Below are 19,744 nucleotides of genomic sequence, written 5' to 3'. Positions count from 1 at the left end.
TGAGTATATTTTTGGATGTAGTTAGTATTTTCGGGAATCATACATATCCGTACACTGTCTCTGACAAGCTGACAATGACAATTTCAGAGATTCGTTTTATAAAAAAAAAACAAGAAGAAAATAAGAGGGAAAAAAACGATTAAAAAAAAAAAGAGCACTTCCTCACATTGCGACAATGCCCGCATTCCAAGGTGGCCGTTCGCACCGAACGGTGAACCTTCGCAAAAGGCGAGTCACATGAAATCCCGCCGACCACGCCAGGGCTTTTTGTTCCCGATCGAGCGCCGAGCGCCGGAGGATCCGCAGTCGCTTCCGCCTTTTCCCGCAAATGGGGAATCCTTAGTGCTTCAGCACGCAAAGAACAAAAAAGAAAGTGGAATGGTAGGCACATGCTGCATTATCAAACCAGGAGACAAATGAGTCAGCGCAGCGTCACTCAGCCTAACAAAACTTGAGATTCATTTTCTAGATAAGCACTTCTACTTGTAGGCAGTAGGCACGCCTTCTAACGTTTTTGATTACTGTTGGTGTTTTTTTTTTTTTTTTTGAGACGTAATAAAGGTGGTTGTTCTTCCAATAAATCTTCCAGCTGTCAGTACAGCGCCCGTCCTGTTGTGTTTGTTTTCTATTCATGTCCTCGTCTTCTTCACACTGCTTCAAGTTTTTACTCAAGATTAACCAATTCATCCAAGTCAAATGTTGGCCATCATCCACATCGTCATGCATGACGGCGACATGGAAGCACTAAAAGCTATGGGAGCAGGAAACACGTCATGGCTACCATGTTTTGAAGTCACTATCGGTAGCGACTGCAGTCCGGGAAAGGTCTGTGCGCCGCATATCTATGGCCTGCACGCACGGCATTTCGTCGATTCCGCTTTTCTACGCGTCGAAAAATGAAGCAAATACTACGCACTAACCGTTTGGCATGCGTTAAGCGACTATACGGCTTAAGCGATCAGACAATACATTTGGGTCAATGGCGACAGGGCGGGAGATTCCTCGCGACTATACTTAAAGCGGAATTATTAAGCGGGTGCGCATTCACGAGGTTTTACTGTGCAGCATCCTTGTCAAGCCATCGTTTCCAGCATTTATGGAGTTGCGTGTGCGTTTACGTAAGCGGGAATACATACCAACTGTTATGAGCAGACCAGCCAGCACACTAACTGTAAAACAACGCCCGTAGAAGAAAGGAAACACAGTGAGCGACTGGCGCGTACGCAGTAGCATGAACATGAGACACTCAAAGCAATCCAGTCAACAAACAAAACAATTCCATACTACGGCATTTCTAAACACAACATTCTGTCCATGCGGACAGAACCTCGTGCTAGTCGCAGACGTCTCGTTGCTTGTTTGTCATCGTCTAGTTTCGTTCTGATCCACAAATTACTCAGAGTCACCCACGAAAACGCGTGATGCGGCGTACGGTACTTCACGACACACGACTGGCACACCCACGATTATAATAGATGCTGGAAAAACGAGCACCTTCCTTACCCAAGGACGCCACCGCCAACGCTCGCGCTGTGATTTAGCTTATTCGTGTCACCGTCTTCGACGCCGAAAACACATCCTGCAGGAAACTTGGAGCAAGGTTCAGCGTGTTGACCCTGACGAAACGAGAGAACCCGTCCTTCACACGCAAATATTATATAAGGGTGTTCTGAGCATTTAGGATGCGCTCTGCTGAGATTGGTGTCTCCTAATAACTGGCACACAGCCGCTCAGCGGAAACGCCGGTGCACTTGCACAACGCTCATGCCGCCAGCCGAAGGCAAGCTTTATTTCATTCGTTAATTCGGCAGCTACGCCCCACTTGTGCTTGATATGCCATTATGGCGTTGGCACTTTTATTGCGAAAAGATCATATGCCACATTACAAGAAAATCTGGCGTTGTCGTCGGCGGCGTGACCAAAAAGCATTACCAAAAATGGCCGAACGCGCGACGAGTAACAACACGTCAGAAATGCTCGGATTGACGTCAAATTTGTCAAGCAGGTTTCCGAAGCAAAGTCAATTAATGGAATTGAAAAGAAATTTGATACACTTCGGTATCGGTGGGAATCGAACCCGGGCCTCCGGGGTGCGAGACGAGCAGGCTTCTCCGACGCCACGGTTACAGTTGACCAAAGTTGTGCCCAGTGCGTGCGTCATTGCACACGTCACGTCACTACCTCCGCCACTGCCTCCCACGCGTCGCTTGCTCTTAGGGTTTCATCGGTGCTGTGTCTACTGCGATGCCCTCTCGACGCCAAATCAAGAGTGCATAAAATGAGGTGTGACTAGTGCGTGCTTCATTGCACACGTCACGTCGCTGCCTCCGGCGCGTCACTTGCGCTTCGTATTTTATCGGTCCTGTGTCTATTGGGATGCACTCCGCAATGTCTACCTCAGCGGCGTCTGTGAAACATGGTCACCCACGCAAGCACGTCGCAGAAGACGAAGCAAGAGAACACAAAAGGAATGCCTTGCAAGTTTACAACGTGCACGACGACATACGGATGAATACCTAAGCGAAATCATGATGAATACCTAAGCGACTACAATGCTTTCGCATTCCCACACGTAAGCAGTACATATTGGCACATATTACCGCTTTGATCACTGTCACTCGGTATTGGTAACGCTGCTTATGCCATTCACCGTTGTACTTAATCGTTTGGCTATGAAGTAAAAAAAAAATCAGTTTCGAGAAAAGTGCATGTGCTCTCAGTCCGCAACTTCTTTGTCTTCGTGTTATTGTGCTACCGAAGTCAGCTATGAATCCGCTCAAACTCGGCAACTGTTCTGACATTTTAAATAATGCCAGTTGGTTAAAACGAATCTGTAGCTGTAACTGCAGCGTTGATAATAGACGAGAAGTTGCCTTGGGGCGTTAAACTCAATTGTTCAGGGTACACCATAGGCTTTCCAACTCCCTTTGGAACAAGGTTGCAACAAGGTGTAAGAAGAAGTAGAAGAAGAACAACAAAGCTCGAGGAACACGTGCCTTCTGATCGTCTCCAGCAAGGACACGTTTCCAGGGGCCTATGTGCCTACGGTCTTCGAAAACTACGCCACCGCTATCAAGGTCGACCGCAAACTGGTGGAGCTCGCATCGTAGGACACAGCGAAGCATGAGGATCACGACCGGTTGCGGCGACAGTTGTAACCACGGACACGGACGTCGTCCTCGTGTGCTCCAGTATCGACTCGCCCGACTACCTAGAGAACAACCCGGAGTAGGGATGGCCGGAGGTAGGCCACTTCTGCACCAGTGTGTATATCGTTCTTGCGGAGACCAAAAGACCCGCACACGCTGTCGGAGACGCCAAGGCGAGTCAGAGGCGGCAGGAAGACCACGACCAGTTGCGGCAGCTGTCTTACCCAGACAAGGACGTCATCATCATGTGCTTCAGTATCGACTCGCCCGACTCCCTGAAGAACAACCCGGAGTCGGGGAGGCCGGAAGTTGGACACTTCTGCCCCAGCGTGTGTATCGTTCTTGCGGGGACCGAAAGACGCGTACACGCTGTTGGAAACACAAAGGCGAGTCAGAGGCGGCAGGAAGACCACGACCGGTTGCGGCCGCTGTCTTACCCAGACAAGGACGTCATCATCATGTGCTTCAGTATCGACTCACCCGACTCCCTGGAGAACAACACGGAGTCGGGGAGGCTGGAGGTTCGCCACTTCTGCCTCAGCGTGTGTATCGTTCTTGCGGGGACCGAAAGACGCGTACTCGCTATCGGAGACGCCAAGGCGAGTCAGAGGCGGCAGGAAGACCACGACCGGTTGCGGCCGCTGTCTTACCCAGACAAGGACGTCACCATCATGTGCTTCAGTATCGACTCGCCCGACTCCCTGGAGAACAACACGGAGTCGGGGAAGCCGGAGGTTCGCCACTTCTGCCTCAGCGTGTGTATCGTTCTTGCGGGGACCGAAAGACGTGTACACGCTGTCGGAAACACCAAGGCGAATCAGAGGCGGCAGGAAGACCACGACCGGTTGCGGCCGCTGTCTTACCCAGACAAGGACGTCACCATCATGTGCTTCAGTATCGACTCGCCCGACTCCCTGGAGTACAACACGGAGTCGGGGAAGCCGGAGGTTCGCCACTTCTGCCTCAGCGTGTGTATCGTTCTTGCGGGGACCGAAAGACGTGTACACGCTGTCAGAAACACCAAGGCGAATCAGAGGTGGCAGGAGGACCACGACCGGTGGCGGCCGCTGTCTTACCCGGACAAGTACGTCACCATCATGTGCTTCAGTATCGACTCGCCCGACTCCCTGGAGAACAACCCGGAGTCGGGGAGGCAGGAGGTTCGCCACTTCTGCCTCAGCGTGTGTATCGTTCTTGCGGGGACCGAAAGACGCGTACTCGCTATCGGAGACGCCAAGGCGAGTCAGAGGCGGCAGGAAGACCACGACCGGTTGCGGCCGCTGTCTTACCCAGACAAGGATGTCACCATCATGTGCTTCAGTATCGACTCGCCCGACTCCCTGGAGAACAACACGGAATCGGGGAAGCCGGAGGTTCGCCACTTCTGCCTCAGCGTGTGTATCGTTCTTGCGGGGACCGAAAGACGTGTACACGCTGTCGGAAACACCAAGGCGAATCAGAGGCGGCAGGAAGACCACGACCGGTTGCGGCCGCTGTCTTACCCAGACAAGGACGTCATCATCATGTGCTTCAGTATCGACTCGCCCGACTCCCTAGAGAACAACACGGAGTCGGGGAGGCCGGAGGTTCGCCACTTCTGCCTCAGCGTGTGTATCGTTCTTGCGGGGACCGAAAGACGCGTACACGCTATCGGAGACGCCAAGGCGAGTCAGAGGCGGCAGGAAGACCACGACTGGTTGCGGCCGCTGTCTTACCCAGACAAGTACGTCACCATCATGTGCTTCAGTATCGACTCGCCCGACTCCCTGGAGAACAACCCGGAGTCGGGGAGGCCGGAGGTTCTCGACTTCTGCCCCAGCGTGTCTATCGTTCTTGCGGGAACCGAAAGACGTGTAAACGCTCAAGGAAACACCAAGACGAATCAGAGGTGGCAGGAGGACCACGACCAGTTGCGGCCGCTGTCTTACCCAGACAAGGACGTCACCATCATGTGCTTCATTATCGACTCGCCCGACTCCCTGGAGAACAACCCGGAGTGGGGGACGCCGGAGGTGCGCCACTTCTGCCCAAGCGTGCCTATCATCCTTGCGGGGAACAAAATGGACCTACGCAACGACCCGGACACGCCACTGGAGCTGGCCAAGATGAAGAAGCCCGTGGGGCCTGGGGAAGGGCGCACCATGGCGGATGCGCCAATGACTATATGGCTACACCTGGAGTGCTCCGCCAAAACTAAGGACGGTGTGCGGGATGTGTTCCTAGACTGCCACGATGGATGCCTTAGAGGTCAAGATGCCGAATAATTTGTAACGCATTCGGCTCTCTAGAAGATACCTCTTCCCGTCCCCCTGTTTGATGCCAGATAGTAGCTGCAGGAGTTTCTCTCGATGCAGGGTCTTCGTCACTTTGCTGTGCGAGCCCATCTGCTACGTGCACTGGGGCCTTTAAAATGCAAAAAGTGAAATAAATAAATAAACGAACTACGTTTGAAAGAGAGTCAGTGTGCTCTCCTGGTTTTCTCGTCTTGCTTGTGCTACACTAGTATTCTATGAACGGCGACTGCCCCGGGAAGGCTGCAGTCTCAAGTTTGGTACTCATTCTAACATAAAATTTTCAACTGTAGCTTCCTTTCTAAAGAACCCTTGTGTTTCTCCTTGCTAGGTTCGGACTACCTTCAGGTGGATGGCAGCCGGCCATATTACAAATAGACATAACACTCGCATGAATGACAATAAGGGCAGTTTCCAAGTCCTTAGCACCCATTCTGTGATAACTTTCTCACTGTGGAACTGAATCGGAGGGATCAAGAAAAAAACGTTTATTTGGATAGAAGAGTAGAATTGAGTATTTTCCTGGGAATGCGTGAAACTAAAAATGTGTTGCTAATGCATCACCCTACGCGTTAACTGCTGCTGCAATGCGGGCTTGTTGGTATCGGGGGGGGGGGGCATCTTGGTGTACTCTTCTAGCGCACTATGGCGTTGACGCTTTGATTTTGGCACAGGTTAATTGATGCTTTCATCACTGTCACTTAGTACCGATAATATTGATTTTGCCAGTACCGTTGTATTTATTCGTTCACTATAAATATATAAACAATATCAATTGCGAAAACGGCGCATGTGCTGTAAGTCCGCAACTTCTTTGTCTTCGTGCTATCGTGCCACTGGTATTTATGGTCATTGTATAATTTTCAGTTTCACACATTCATGTAGGCTCTACAATCTCTATCTTCCGATTATAGCTTACCTATTATATAATTTTGACTTATTTTACAGTCTACCTACCGGATTCTTGGCCAACCCCCCCCCCCCCCCCCCCCCCCGAGTGGACATGTGCCAGTAGATCCCAAGGATCTACATTTACATTCACTGTCAATCCACTCCAACTCGGCAATCGTTGTCACATTTTAAATAATTCCAGTTGGTTAAAATGAATCTGCAGCATTGTTAACAGACAAGTTGCCTTGGGGCGTTGAACTCAATTGTTATGTGTGAACCATAGACTTTCGAATCTCCTTTGGAAGAAGGTTGTAAGAAGAAGTAGAAGAAGAACAACAACAAAGCTCGAGGAAGACGTGTCTTCTGATCGTCTCCAGCAAGGACACGTTTCCAGGAGCCTATGCACCTACGGTCTTGGAAAACTACGTCACCGCCATCGAGGTCGACGACAAACTGGTGGAGCTGGCATTGTAGAACACTGCGGAGCAGGAGGATCACGACTGGTTACGGCAACTGCTGTACCCTTGGTCACGGACGTCATCCTCGTGTGCTTCAGTATCGACTCGCCCGACTCCTTGGAGAACAACGCGGAGTCGGGGAAGCCGGAGGTGCGCCACTTCTCCCCCAACGTGCCCGTCATCCTTGCGGGGAACAAAATGGACCTACGCAACAACCCGAACATACAACTGCACCTGGCGAAGACGAAGCAGGCTGAGGAAGGGCGCACCATGACGGAGGAGGCCAATGCCTGTATGGCTAAACCTGGAGTGCTCTGCCAAGGCCAACGACAACCTGCACGAATTGTTCGAGACTGCCGCGATGGCCGCCCTACAGCTCGAGGCGCCGAACAAGAACCGCATTCTGCTCTCAAGAAGAAACCTCTTGCCGTTCCCCGGCGAGTAGCCAGATCGGGGCTCGAGTGTCTTCGTGCTGCAGGGGCTCGTGCTGCAGGGATCGGGGCTCGAGCGCTGCAGTGTCTTCGTCGCTTTGATGCGCGCGCCCATCTCCTACGTGTTAATGCCCTGGGGCCCATAAGGTGCAAGAAATGAAATGAATAATGAAATGTGTTCGGAAAAAAGTCTGCGTATTCATGCGCTCTTCTCGTGTCTTGGAGCGGCTTGCACGAACATTTAATAACGAAAATAATAACGAATTTAAGAACGCGTTCTTAACTGTTCCATAGACAACACACAGTTCGCACAAGAACCTGTTCTTAAATTCGTTATTATTTTCGTTATTAAATGCTCGTGCAAGCCGCCCCTGGTTTTGTTTGCACTACACTACAATATTCCAAGTGGGCAGGGACGGTTAGCTTGTATCTAGTTGTAAAGCCATGAAGCGCTGGCGGAACAACGAAAGAAAGAAGGACCAACCTACTAAACATCACCCTGTCAGATTAACTAGTGACAGGAGGTAAAGTAAGCTACGCCGGTTTCAGCGCTGGTCGCCTGCGCACCAAAATCAGTGCGTCGGCGACCAGCGTTGAGTCTCGCGAAAGGCAGGAAAAAAAGCCCAGGCGGGCTTGTAAAAATAAAGAAGCGCTGAAATCATGGTCAGCTCTGCCATAGAGCGACTGCGACAACGAGGCGGCAGCCTTGGGTTTGATTCCAATTCGAAGAATAATTTTTCAACTGCAGCTTCCTTTTTGAGCAACTGTGTGCTTTTCCTTTGTATGTTCGCGCTACCTTCAGGTGAATGGCAGCCATGCATTTCAGGAAAAAGACAGACGAAACGGAACGCTCGCGTCAATAACAAGGGAGACGTCTAGGTCCTTAGGAAGTTTTTTTTGATAGACATTCGCAGTATGGAACAGAATCACAGGGGATCAAGAAAAAAGGTTGAAATGGACAAAAGAGTAGAATCGAGCATATTTTCCCGGGAATGCGTGGAACGGGAAAAAAATAAAATTGCCGCCGAAGAAGCGTGACACTGTGCACTGCATTGGAGCGAAAGTGAAGCTCACGTTTACATTCACAACGAATGCGCTATGTAGCGGCTCAAAATTGAAAATCGCAGTCACCGGAACCAAATCGAGTTTCTTGAACGAACTTGTAAAAAAAAAATGAAACAATTATAATATTAATAAAGCGACGTATATCGGCTCCGACGGCCTGCAGCTCCAAACAGTCTTCAAGATTTTGCAATCGTTTCGCAAGCATCTAGTTCTGTAATGGTAGCATTACAAGCATGTAATAAGTAACAAGAGCGACTATAGAATATAAATTTCGTTAGCAGAAAAATGCAAGCCAGCTGAACAGTGTAAAATAGCCAACGTGGAGCATCAATAAAGGTATATCGAGAACTGGTGAAAAAGCGTTGCTTCACTGTCCGCGTTCGTGTAGAACCATAGGAAATCGAGTGCTTAAGCACTGATATCACTGATCGCTGACGCTTATTAATGTTATTATTTGGTTAGTAGTAGTAGTAGTAGTAGTAGTAGTAGTAGTAGTAGTAGTAGTAGTACATTTCAGATAAGTATCCACCCTGACATTGTCACATTACCGGACATTATAAAAATTGTATTACCATAGGCACCTTCGTTTTCGGTACCAAGTGACATATTTTGTAATATTCCTGTGTTCTTCAGGGCTGTTTAATCTCACGAGAAATGTTATTTTTTTTTGTGTTTTTACAGCAGGGTAAGATAGTGTATCTGTCCTGTCTTACTGGCATTTGAAAATAACATGTGAGGTGCAAGGGGAAAATCTCTCTTCATAATGCTGGCTGCAGCGTGCGCAACAATGCCATTTATGATTTCAATGAGATCACTGCCTTAAAATCCCAGACAGACAGGTAAGTCACCGGCGTAACGTTACAACAAATTATAAGAGCGAAGAAAAAAAAAGGAAGAAAGAAAAATAAATAAATAAATAAAAAGAACGAAAGAAAAGACTGAAACCTATAAGTTGAACAAACGTGGCTGCAGTTCACTTTCAGCGGTCTACGAAACGCAATCGCCTTGCCGGATACGTTTCCTTACAGGTGTTATAACCCGCCGTGGTTGCTCAGTGGCTATGGTGTTGGGCTGCTGAGCACGAGGTCGCGGGATCGAATCCCGGCCACGGCGGCCGCATTTCGATGGGGGCGAAATGCGAAAGCACTCGTGTAGTTAGATTTAGGCACACGTTAAAGAACCCCAGGTGGTCGAAATTTCCGGAGTCCTCCACTCCTCATAATCACAAAGTGGTTTTGGCACGTAAAACTCAATTATTTAATTCAAATTACAGGTGTTATCAACATCATTTTGTAACGTTCAACGTAAATAAATGTGATAGAAAACGTGGCACGCACGCACAGACACTCCAGCAAGTTGCCAGAGGGCTTGATTTCGACGTCTGTCCGCAGTGTTCGGGCCGAGAGAGCTCGGACGCAGAACTGCGCCGACAGCAGACGAGAGACGACTGCCGGACGCGCGTGCCTTCGTGCCATCTCCGGCAAGGGAACGCGTCAGCGCCGTCCGAGTGGAAGGCACCGACCCCCGAAAGAAAGCGGGACCACCGGGCGGCCTGGAAAACGCGACCGCGGAGAGGCGGCCGAGCGCGTCCGAAGCCGTCGCGAGGCACGCGGCCGCGGGCGAGGCAACCGCGCGATCAATCGCGTGCGGGCGAACGCCGCCGCCGCCGAGGACAAGAGAACCGTGGGCCGGCAACCCGGTGGCGGCGGCCCGCAGCGGGCCTCGGAGGGGCGTCCTGGGGCGACCATCGATCGCGCGCCGAGGCAGGTGCAGGTAATGGCCGGGTGCGGGGCGGCGGCGGCGGCGGCCCGCTAATGTGCACTTGGCGCTGGCGGGGCCCGCCCTCGCGCTTCCGCTCCAGCGGCTCCCCTTCCACGGGGGGAGGGGGGTGGGGGGACACACCATCGGGGTCACGTCCGCGCGGGCACACGACTGGCCGCCGCGTATTTGCGCAGCCCCGCGTGTTATTGCCGGCCTCCATTACTGACAGCCTCGTTCGCACGCTGTCGGAAGTCGACCTCGGCGGCAGCGCCTCATGAATAGCGCGCTTCTCACCAGCTCCCGCCAAGACACGCGGCGTGCCTCATTTGCGTCTCGGCCGCGAGCGGCGGCGCCGCCGCCGGCGCGTAGCGCGCACGCCGGCTCGAGGGTTGGAAAGAAACCGCGGCCGCAATCCCCGAGACGCCTCTCCTACCTCGACGCCGTCCACTCGCAAAGCGAACTAACAATCGCGGCTGCAGAGTGGAGCGTCCTCCAGACAGCTCGACGCGGGCGCCCGCAGGAGAATGGGTCACACGCCCCGCTCGCCACTTGAGACTGCAGCTCTTGCTCTGCGCGACTTCGAGAATGTCCGGCGCAGACACTGCGACCTTTAAGAAACTTCGCCAATGAATATTTATCGAGGCTCTCCGGGGCTAAAAATGACGTCTAAAAATCTCATGCAATGGCACCTGCGGGACACGTGGGAATTCTTCCCTCATTTATTAAACGGCTAAGTATACGTACACGTCACACTTCGAAAGAAAACACTTTTTCCCCACTCACCCAAAAGCCCGGCGGTGCTCATCGAAGTAAATGAATCATTTGGAGTCGCATACGTTAAACTTCCTTATTACATTAGGCTAAACCAGGGCGCGTCTCTCACCGCAACGTATTAACGCGGGTTGTGGCTCTTTTTTTAATATTGTTTTTCAGTATTAGTACTGACATCACGTACAGCATAGGTTACGCTAAAGAAATTACACATTTTTCAGCAGTGAGTCAACGAGCACCTCTTCGTAAAGCTAAATTTGTGCTTCATTGGCCCACTGTGTCAAAAAAAAAAAAAAGCAAGAAAGCCGTCCGAAATTTTCTTCACAAAGGAAGAAACAGGAATACATTAAAGAACAAATATCGAGTATAGGCTGTGTGGGGCACGAAGCTGCAGTGGGGTACGTGAAACGTTTTGTATGTGCTGCTGAGGGTGCACTCTTAAACATAATGTTAGTAAATAGCTAGTAAATGTACCCGTTGACTAGATGACTATGTACTTTACTACCTTCTTACTAGTTCTGTTCTAGCCAGCGGTTAGTAAAGCTAGTAAGTGCTCCCTTTACTAGCCAGAACGGCTTCTCAGTAGTTTGTACTAAGTACTAAGCCACTGCTACCTCGTCTGTGCGTGGCCTATTAAGCTGTGATTGTGACAGTCTTATAAAAAATTGAGATAAGCTGTAGTGTTGTTCATTATGTTGGACTAACAGTTATGTGCGACGCCGTAGCATACGCATATGCAGAAAGTATAGGCTTGAGAAATTTGTGCACAGAGCCTTGATTGTTTAGCCACATACATAGGTGCTCACCGGTGCAACATGTGCTCCCTCAAACTAGGGCTATAAATCTTCTTGAAGTTGCTCTTCCAGTGCGTGTCGCGTATACCACATTCGCCAGGAATACATTCAGTTACGTTAGTAACTGCACTACCTAAGTAGTATTTCGGTAGTACTAATTTAGTGCTTTCTTGGGACAAGTAACGCGTTAGTGTTTAGTTAGTGAATATGACGACTTTTTTTCTTTCTTTTAGGAGTGTGCATGGGCAGTATAGGGTACAGAAATGACGTTAACGAATATACGCGCGACATTTGTTCAGCATTCAAAAAAGCTTGCACGCTTAACTAATTATACAGCTAGTGTGGGTCCTATGGTCGGATCTTGTAATCGTGCTCGCTCCTTATTCGTAGTAGGGCCGCCGTGACCAAAGGTGGTGGGCGCGGATTGGCACCTCTCTGCCCTTATATTCTCTTCACGCCCTTTCTGGACCTATACGTGTCGAGAGCGGATGCGCCATTGGCAAGCAACAGTAAAAATTCTGCAACAAACTGCACACTTGTAAAGCCTTACGACTGCTGATAAGCACATGTTTGAGTTTGACGCAGTCTACCGCTTATACGACAGAGTGTGCTCTACTCCCGCTCGGATCGACAAACGTGCTGCCGAGATATATTTGCCTCTCTGAACGCCCAGCGAGAGGCCAAATTGAGCTCCACTTGTGTCATGCGTGGTCCGAAAAACGACGCCATTCGTGCACGCGATCGACACATGCATGATCGAGTAATGGCTTCTCTCCTCTACACAACCATACCAAAATAAAGCGCGTGGGTAGTACGGCTGCAAAGATATAAGCGATATTAGTGTTACGTGCTTTCGTTAAAAACATGTAACGCGACATGCGGTTTTAGCAAGCTATGCTGCCCTATGCTGACCTAAATGAAATACGTTTCACGTTAAAAAAAAAAGGGGGGGGGGGGGGAATTGTACCAAGTACACTAAAACGATGAAGAACTAATAACACGTGAAGGAATCTGACTAAATTCCACGACGACTTGCGTTACATTTTCCAACAGCAACGTAATGCAACCGCTTTAAGCCTGCCATAATTCATATAAGTTTCATACGTGATAAATTCACAGGTGCTGCATTGATAAGATTTCACAAAAAATGATAACTTCTGCTGACTAAGCTGCGTCCTGTCCGCTACTACTTCTGTTGTCCATGTGTTTATAGCGCAGTACCCCCCCTCCCCCCAAATTACAAGCTCAACATACTATTACCCACTAACCAATTCGTCTTGAATGCCTTATATTTAATAATCTGAGACAGTCGTCCCAGAAACGCGTGGAATTATCTGTAGCAGTTCTTCTATACTTACGTTCGTCTATACTTACTGTACGACCACACTGCGTCACTTGCGCACGGCGTACGTTTTACCAATGGAGTAAGTTTACCAACGGGTAAAATGCGTTGTGCAAACAGCATTTGTCGCGCACAGCTAACGCTACAGAAATTGCAAGAAGGCGTGTAGCACACTCTTCAGAGGCCATCGGCCACGGCTCTGACGAGAGCGAATTGAAAGCTCTAAGTGTCGTCGCTGTGGCGGCACAAAAGGAAAACACTCGCCGTGCGACAATCTCTCTTTATTTCTTTTCACCAGAGGTTGCGAGAGCACCTTAGGGAGTGACTGTAAAGGAACGGCTGCTATGATATTGCTGTGTCCTGTTTTGACCATGTTTCTGAGGCGGTGTCCACTCCATCCGGTAGCCGGTCAGCTGTCTTCGAGAGCCCAGTGAAAGCCCGGTATACTTATCGTCACAGAACAGACGTTTTGCAGCGGGTGCTGCGCGAGTGTGCTTCAAAAGGAAGTTACACTTATTATTTTCATTGGCACTTGTAATCTTTTGTCTGAAGCCTCTTATATGTCATTTGTGCTTCCTTGGTGTGCACCCAGCTGGCATTTCTGCAATCAAGACGTACTCATGCAGTGTCCGTAGCCTATTCGACTGCTTATCGTCAGGAGTTACACTGAGTGTCGCGAGCATCTTGTCTGAAGCCTTTTATGTGCAAGAGGTTACCATTACGCAGAAAAGGCTCAAAAGACTCAAATGCGTGCACAGAAATCTCGAAGGGAGCAACCGTCACTCGCCGAGTGGATGCCAATGCTATACACCGCGCTGCCACGAACACAGGCTTCACCAAAGCACGTATATGTGCGCCTTCCTAGCGCTAGATCGTCAACGCGCTCCCGAAGCAGCGATTTATTATCAAAGCATGTGCGTGAGCAGCGTCGTGTCAGAGGAACCCTTAAGTCGTCATCGAAAGTCCTTTCAGTCGCAGTTTCATGCGAACAGCCTTTACATATTAAAAAAAAAAAAATGTGTGGTTTTACTCGCCAGAACGGCGATACGATTACGAGGCACGCTTAGGACTCATTCACATCGGCGACTTGGGCAGGTCGCGCGACCGACTGGCGAGCAAAAAAAAAGCGACTCAATGCGACCGATGTTCACACGGGCAAGTGCGACCGGTTCGTCTAGAAATGTCTCGCGATTGATGCGATTCACGACTGCATAAGCGTCAGCGTAAACAAAACGTCCTCTTTCGGCGCACTTGACTGCATGGTTCAGAAGCTTCGCGACTGCGGTCGCCTGACTGAAAAAAATCGAGCAGGGAGTGAGTTACCCAAAACAGCCGCCTTCCGAGAAGAGCAACCATTCGCGACTGGTCGCGCGACCTCCTCAAGTGGCCGGTGTGAAGCGGCCTCTAAGTGCGGGACTTCGGATTAATTTCGACTTTAGCGTGCACCATCGTTTCTGCATTTGCCCACATCGAAATACTGCTGCCGCGGCCGGAAATTGAACCCGCGACCTCGTGCCTATAGCAGCGCACCGCCATAGCCAGCACGGCAGGTCCTTTAGATCTCGCGTTCCATCCAAGTACAGCGTACGCCCGCAGAGGTATTGGGGTGAGCGTTACACACTTCAATAAGTGCAGGCGCAAAGTAGCATTTAGCAGGCGACACGAATGAAGTATCAATACACGGGGTAACCACATTAGCTAGACGGATGCTGACATCAATAAATATGCAAGGTAACTGGTTTTTTTTTTTTCTTCTCGAGAATAAACGCCTGCGGAAAAATGAGCTCGCGTCTAATGGCTTCCTCGGTAGTGATGGATAGCGGGGGCTTTCCTCAATACGTTGAGCCAGCGCCAAGTACTACAACTGTGGATATGCAAGAATTGCGCAAAGGTCTTGATAGAGTGAAGAAGCAAGAAGACAAAAAAAATTAAGAAAGGAAACACTGAGCGAGGGAGAGAGCAACAGGGGAGGGGGTTGGTTGATGTGTAAAATCTGTGAGATCTCAGCTACGAAATTCGCTCCACTAGTAGGAGGCTCTGTTCCATAGATCCGGAAACGGTTCTAATTAACTTCGTGAGCTATAACAGGACACCTTAACAACCAGCACCATCAGATTAAATAAAATAATCATAATAATAATAATTTCATTTTCCATCACTTGTACATGATGGCGGAAGCAGGCTGTAATATAACATTTCTCGTAACATGCACTCTGAAGTGACACTACCACTGTACCGATGGTATTTCGACTGCCATTGAAGATACTCCACAAGGACTCGCGCACAAAAGCAGGACAACCAAGTAATGAAGCGACGCTTTGTGCAGTGTAGCTCCAAAGTTAGCTCTCACAAAATGGCACTGAAACTAAGCCAGCAGCCGTTTAAGATGCGCACATTACTTGCTGTTACGAACGGCCAGCTGCAGTGCAAGTTTTGCCACCCAATTGCGACTGTGGAGGCAACATTCCGGGAGCGTCACCGCCAACCTCTAGCCACGGCGTGACTAAGTCGACTTTGTGTCATGAACAATACGCGCATCCCCCACTCTCCGTCGCTTCAGCTAGGATGCATTCGACGAAGCAGGCTTTGTGCTGAAACCGTCACCGTTACGCTCTAGCCTCATCGCCGTTGTGACTGAAGGAGTTCGACGAAGCAGGCTTTGTGCGTAACAGCACAACGCCGACCTGATCTCCTACCGGTGGGGGAGTTGACGAGGGCACGCCGACGCAGGCTCCTTCCGACGCACCGACCAAGACGCAAGACAACGCGCTACCCGGAACGGCTCCGAGTTCTACGAAGCCCCTCTGACATCGGCTCCGGACCATCGCACCGGTGTGTATGCGTGTGTGCGTGTGTGTGTGTAACCCGTCCCGGAGAGAGGCGGCCTGTTTAAAATGACTGAACGAACGTTCGCGTCACCTTGTATCGGGAGAGGACCGAGTGTTTAAAAACCGCCGTTGTGCGGCTGCTCAGGTCACTCTCTCTCAAGCAGTCATGTTAGACTGATGTACTTTCTCAAACAGTCATGTTAGACTGATATCAATACTGTAAATAAACCCTTATTCCTCGTTCTCGATGAGAAGCAGCCCTTCCCTTCATCAACGTCCTCAGCGTGGATAAGTTGGACGACGGCATGGGCCAGCTACCTTCTAATTCATGCCCCACTCCAATCTTGACAACGGATCACGAGCGATGGGATTGAGCCCCCAATCATAACATTGCGCGGCAAATCGCCCCGAGATGTTGCTTACATCAATGTTTTCACTAATTAACTTGATAATCGTTTACTTAAGGTACGCGCCACAACTTCGGAAATAAATACGAGCAGTGATTTACTTATTCTCATTTAGGAGACATAATATGCTTAAGCACTTGCTTCGATAAGTATGCCTTCCAATTCTGTGGCAAAATGCGATGATGTTCCCGTTATAGCACCACCTAGCAGCACTTCGTTTTCCTACTGTGTTTTCAAAAGTCCCAAATACCGTCACAAAAAATGTGCAAGATTCACTATCTTTAGAAGTAATATGTGAAACGAAGCTTTAGTGCAATGACTGCATAAACACTCTACAACTAACGGGGATAGGTACAATTGTGTTTGCTTTCACCCTATGCAACGCGTAATCTCATGCAACTGTTAAGTTTACGTAACGCAAATGTTACGCTCTATATATCTAGAATCACATTGGCACATAGATGTAAATCTATTTAAGGCTTCCATACCACTTCTGTCACGGCGCTGTAAAGCCATTCTCCAGAATTACTCAAGAATGGGTGCACAACCAGCGCCACATACCGAATGGCTAACGCATATAAAAATCAAGTAAATTAAGGAATCCAATATAAGGCGTTATTCAATTAGGACGAAGCTATTGCTCGGGGGCTCATATCTAAATACATGGGAAAGTAAAAATCACTTTTCTCGCTAATTACTGCACCGATGTTGGCAAAGCTTGTTGCATTTAAAAGGAAAACTTAAATATACTAACTGCAGGAAGTGAATTGTTGGTTTAGGCCGTCAATTGTTTGTACGAAAATTGTCGAATATTGCAAAATTGAAAATACCTGAAGTATCAAAATTACAACTCTAATGCAACAATAAAAAGGAAAGGATAACCCAATTCCATTACCTGCGCCTAATAATGCATCTAAAGCGGAGAAAATTATTGTACAGTATTATACACCACTGTGAAATATCCCGCTTCTTTGTAAGTAGTACTTTTGCGAAACCCTCGTAAACATCGCAACAATTTCACTTAGGCTGTAAATTCATATACCAAATTTGTCGGGTAAGATCCAACATATGAGTTTAGATAATTGCGGTATCTGTTTTTGGAGCTGAGTTACTCGGAAAATCCTTGTAAAAATTCAGGGCAATAAATCAAAATTCTGTTTCCTAGAGTCACTCGAATTTTAATTTCCTCCCTTAAATGCAACAAATTTCATTCGAATCTATGGGCGCGAGGACAAACGGTGACGCAATCTACAAGCAGCGCGACGCTGACGTGGTATGAGGGATAACGTGGCGACGCGTTACCTGCCGTGGTTGCTTAGTGGCTATGGTGTTGGGCTGCTAAGCACGAGGTCGCGGGATCGAATCCCGCCCACGGGGGCCGCATTTCGATGGGGGCGGCGACGCGCTCCTCATAAACTTCAACTGCCGGCACCCAAATGAAGCATCGCGCGAGCGACCTCTTGAACATTTCAGCCAAGTTCCTTCAAAACCAAGGGAAGTTGGTAACTGCCAAATGACTAGTCCTGGGCAAACACTTTACGCGCATCGCATCGCCACAAAATGCGGCGTGCGGCTACTGTATGCGGCCGCCTTAACGAAGTCCACTGCGTGTGTGACAGAAGCAACCAAATATGTTCGTGTCGTAAGGTGTGCCGTCTGTAATACAGCAACCGATGTCGTCTGAACACAGCGATCTTGCGAATTCTGAGTGCGCGGTGTATTTTAACGCGAGATACTTCCACTTCGCTGTGAGCGAAACAGCGATGCGTTTAGTCTATTTTGTCAACCCGATATAGCGTTAAGGGCCGCGTGTCGCAAAGAATACGTTGTCGGCGTCGCACGTCATTGCGCGAAAGATGATTCCGGACCACAACCACGAAGGCGTGGCGCAGAGGCCTTGCTGAACTAATTGAATTCCTCAAAGTAAGATGCGTGAGAAAAATCGTAAAGCGCATGCTAAACACAACCTACAGATACGATAACGCCGGAGTTTAATTTGAACGTACCAGAAAACATATTTCTGATACGCGGAAAGTCGAACGCGAATCCCTTTTCCAGCGTTTCTATGCCATCCATAGAGCGGCGCGGCCCGCTCAGTTCCCTGCAACAACACCATCGCGCTCGCCTCAGCGCATCAGCAAGAAATCTGTGGTTGCCGGGAAGCGTGACAAGCAGTCAGGGATCTCCGAGTGCAATGGCGTTCCACTCTTAAAAGCGAAGTTTAAGCGGGCGCCAAATTTCTTTCATTCGAAGAGATTTTTTTAAGATGTCCGGTAAAAGATAACGCAATTCGACCTGTTCAGGTGGATATCGATTATATGAATAGGTGGACATTACTTTCATGACAAACTGAAATGGTTACGTATATAATTAAAAACGTACAACTAATTATTTTTAATTATTCACTTGTAGGCACTGCGAAGTTGAAACCAAGACGTAGTGAAGCTGCAGAGTCCCGAGACTGGCAACACTTTCGAGATATGCGCGCCTAAATTGTGCTAAATTATGCATTGGCGTTGCAGTTACTATTGTTCCGAACTATCAGAGGGGGGCACTTTTTAAGCTGTTAATACTAGCGCCAATTTAATTCGTACCACACTTTGGAGACGCAGATGTCAAAATTGGTTATATAGTCCTGCGATTTCCGCTATACAGGCATGACTTCACAACTGCTCAAGTTCACAATTTGAACGTGAAATACAAAGTGAACCATTAAAAAGTGCATTAGAGGATCGTCAATTACAGATATATCTGGAGATTGCGATCAGCCGTGCAAGTAATATCCGCATGTTCAGATAACTCATCTGAACAGAGCGAATTGCGCCTTTCAGGCGATAAAAAAATAATAAAAATTTCGATAACTAAGAAAATGAAGAAATAGAGCAGGGTAAATTGTAAACGCGCTTAAATTTAAGCTGTCGCTACGCGGGCTTCGTGCCCGAAAAACAACGGGAAAAGCCGGAAAATAAATAGCAGACAGTACGAGGCGGTATTTTGTCCGCTCTTTGCCCCGTCTTGCGCGCAGTTTTTCTTTTCCTTTCTTGTTGTCACGAACGCGGGGGTACGCAACTTGCCTATACGTAACGAGCGTATTTTCACCGTGCCGTAGGCTTTAGATCACATCATATGAGCATTTCAGAACAAAAACAATAATTGTTGCACGAACGCTTCCGGTATACTTTCGTTATGCACCAAGATACTTCGTCGCCCGCGGTTACATGCGATAGCCCTTCGCAACGATTGAATGTTTTCTTTTTCTGAATTCTTTTTGATGTCTCATTATCAATTACACGTGAGCTGCGAGCCACAACAAGGCCGATTTCCCTGGCGTCGCGAAAATTTCTTATATATATATATATATATATATATATATATATATATATATATATAACCAACCTGGCCAACGCGGCAGCAGTGCCCACGTCATATACCACGTGACACGTCACACCGACTGCAGCGCCAGTGTTTCCAGTGGTGGAATCTTTCCAGCGCCAGTCTTTCCCGTTTGCAAGGCGGATCCACTTGAAACTGGTGTCATCCTGAGAATTCATTCCGA

General features: G+C 48.8%; 1 protein-coding gene and 1 pseudogene across 4 annotated transcripts in view; one reads left to right on the top strand and one right to left on the bottom strand.

The window, feature by feature from the left end:
* LOC126543093 (LIM domain-binding protein 2-like) overlaps window positions 1–19,744 on the bottom strand; it is a 331,870-nt gene that overhangs the window by 220,389 nt on the left and 91,737 nt on the right. The gene's annotated exons all lie outside the window — the stretch shown is intronic.
* LOC126543225 (ras-like GTP-binding protein Rho1) lies at window positions 5,659–7,440 on the top strand (annotated as a pseudogene).

This window comes from Dermacentor andersoni, chromosome 1 (genome assembly GCF_023375885.2).
Source record: "Dermacentor andersoni chromosome 1, qqDerAnde1_hic_scaffold, whole genome shotgun sequence".
Lineage (NCBI taxonomy): Eukaryota > Metazoa > Arthropoda > Arachnida > Ixodida > Ixodidae > Dermacentor > Dermacentor andersoni.
The sequence above is the reverse complement of the archived record's forward strand: the minus strand, read 5'-3'. Positions and strand labels throughout refer to the sequence as shown.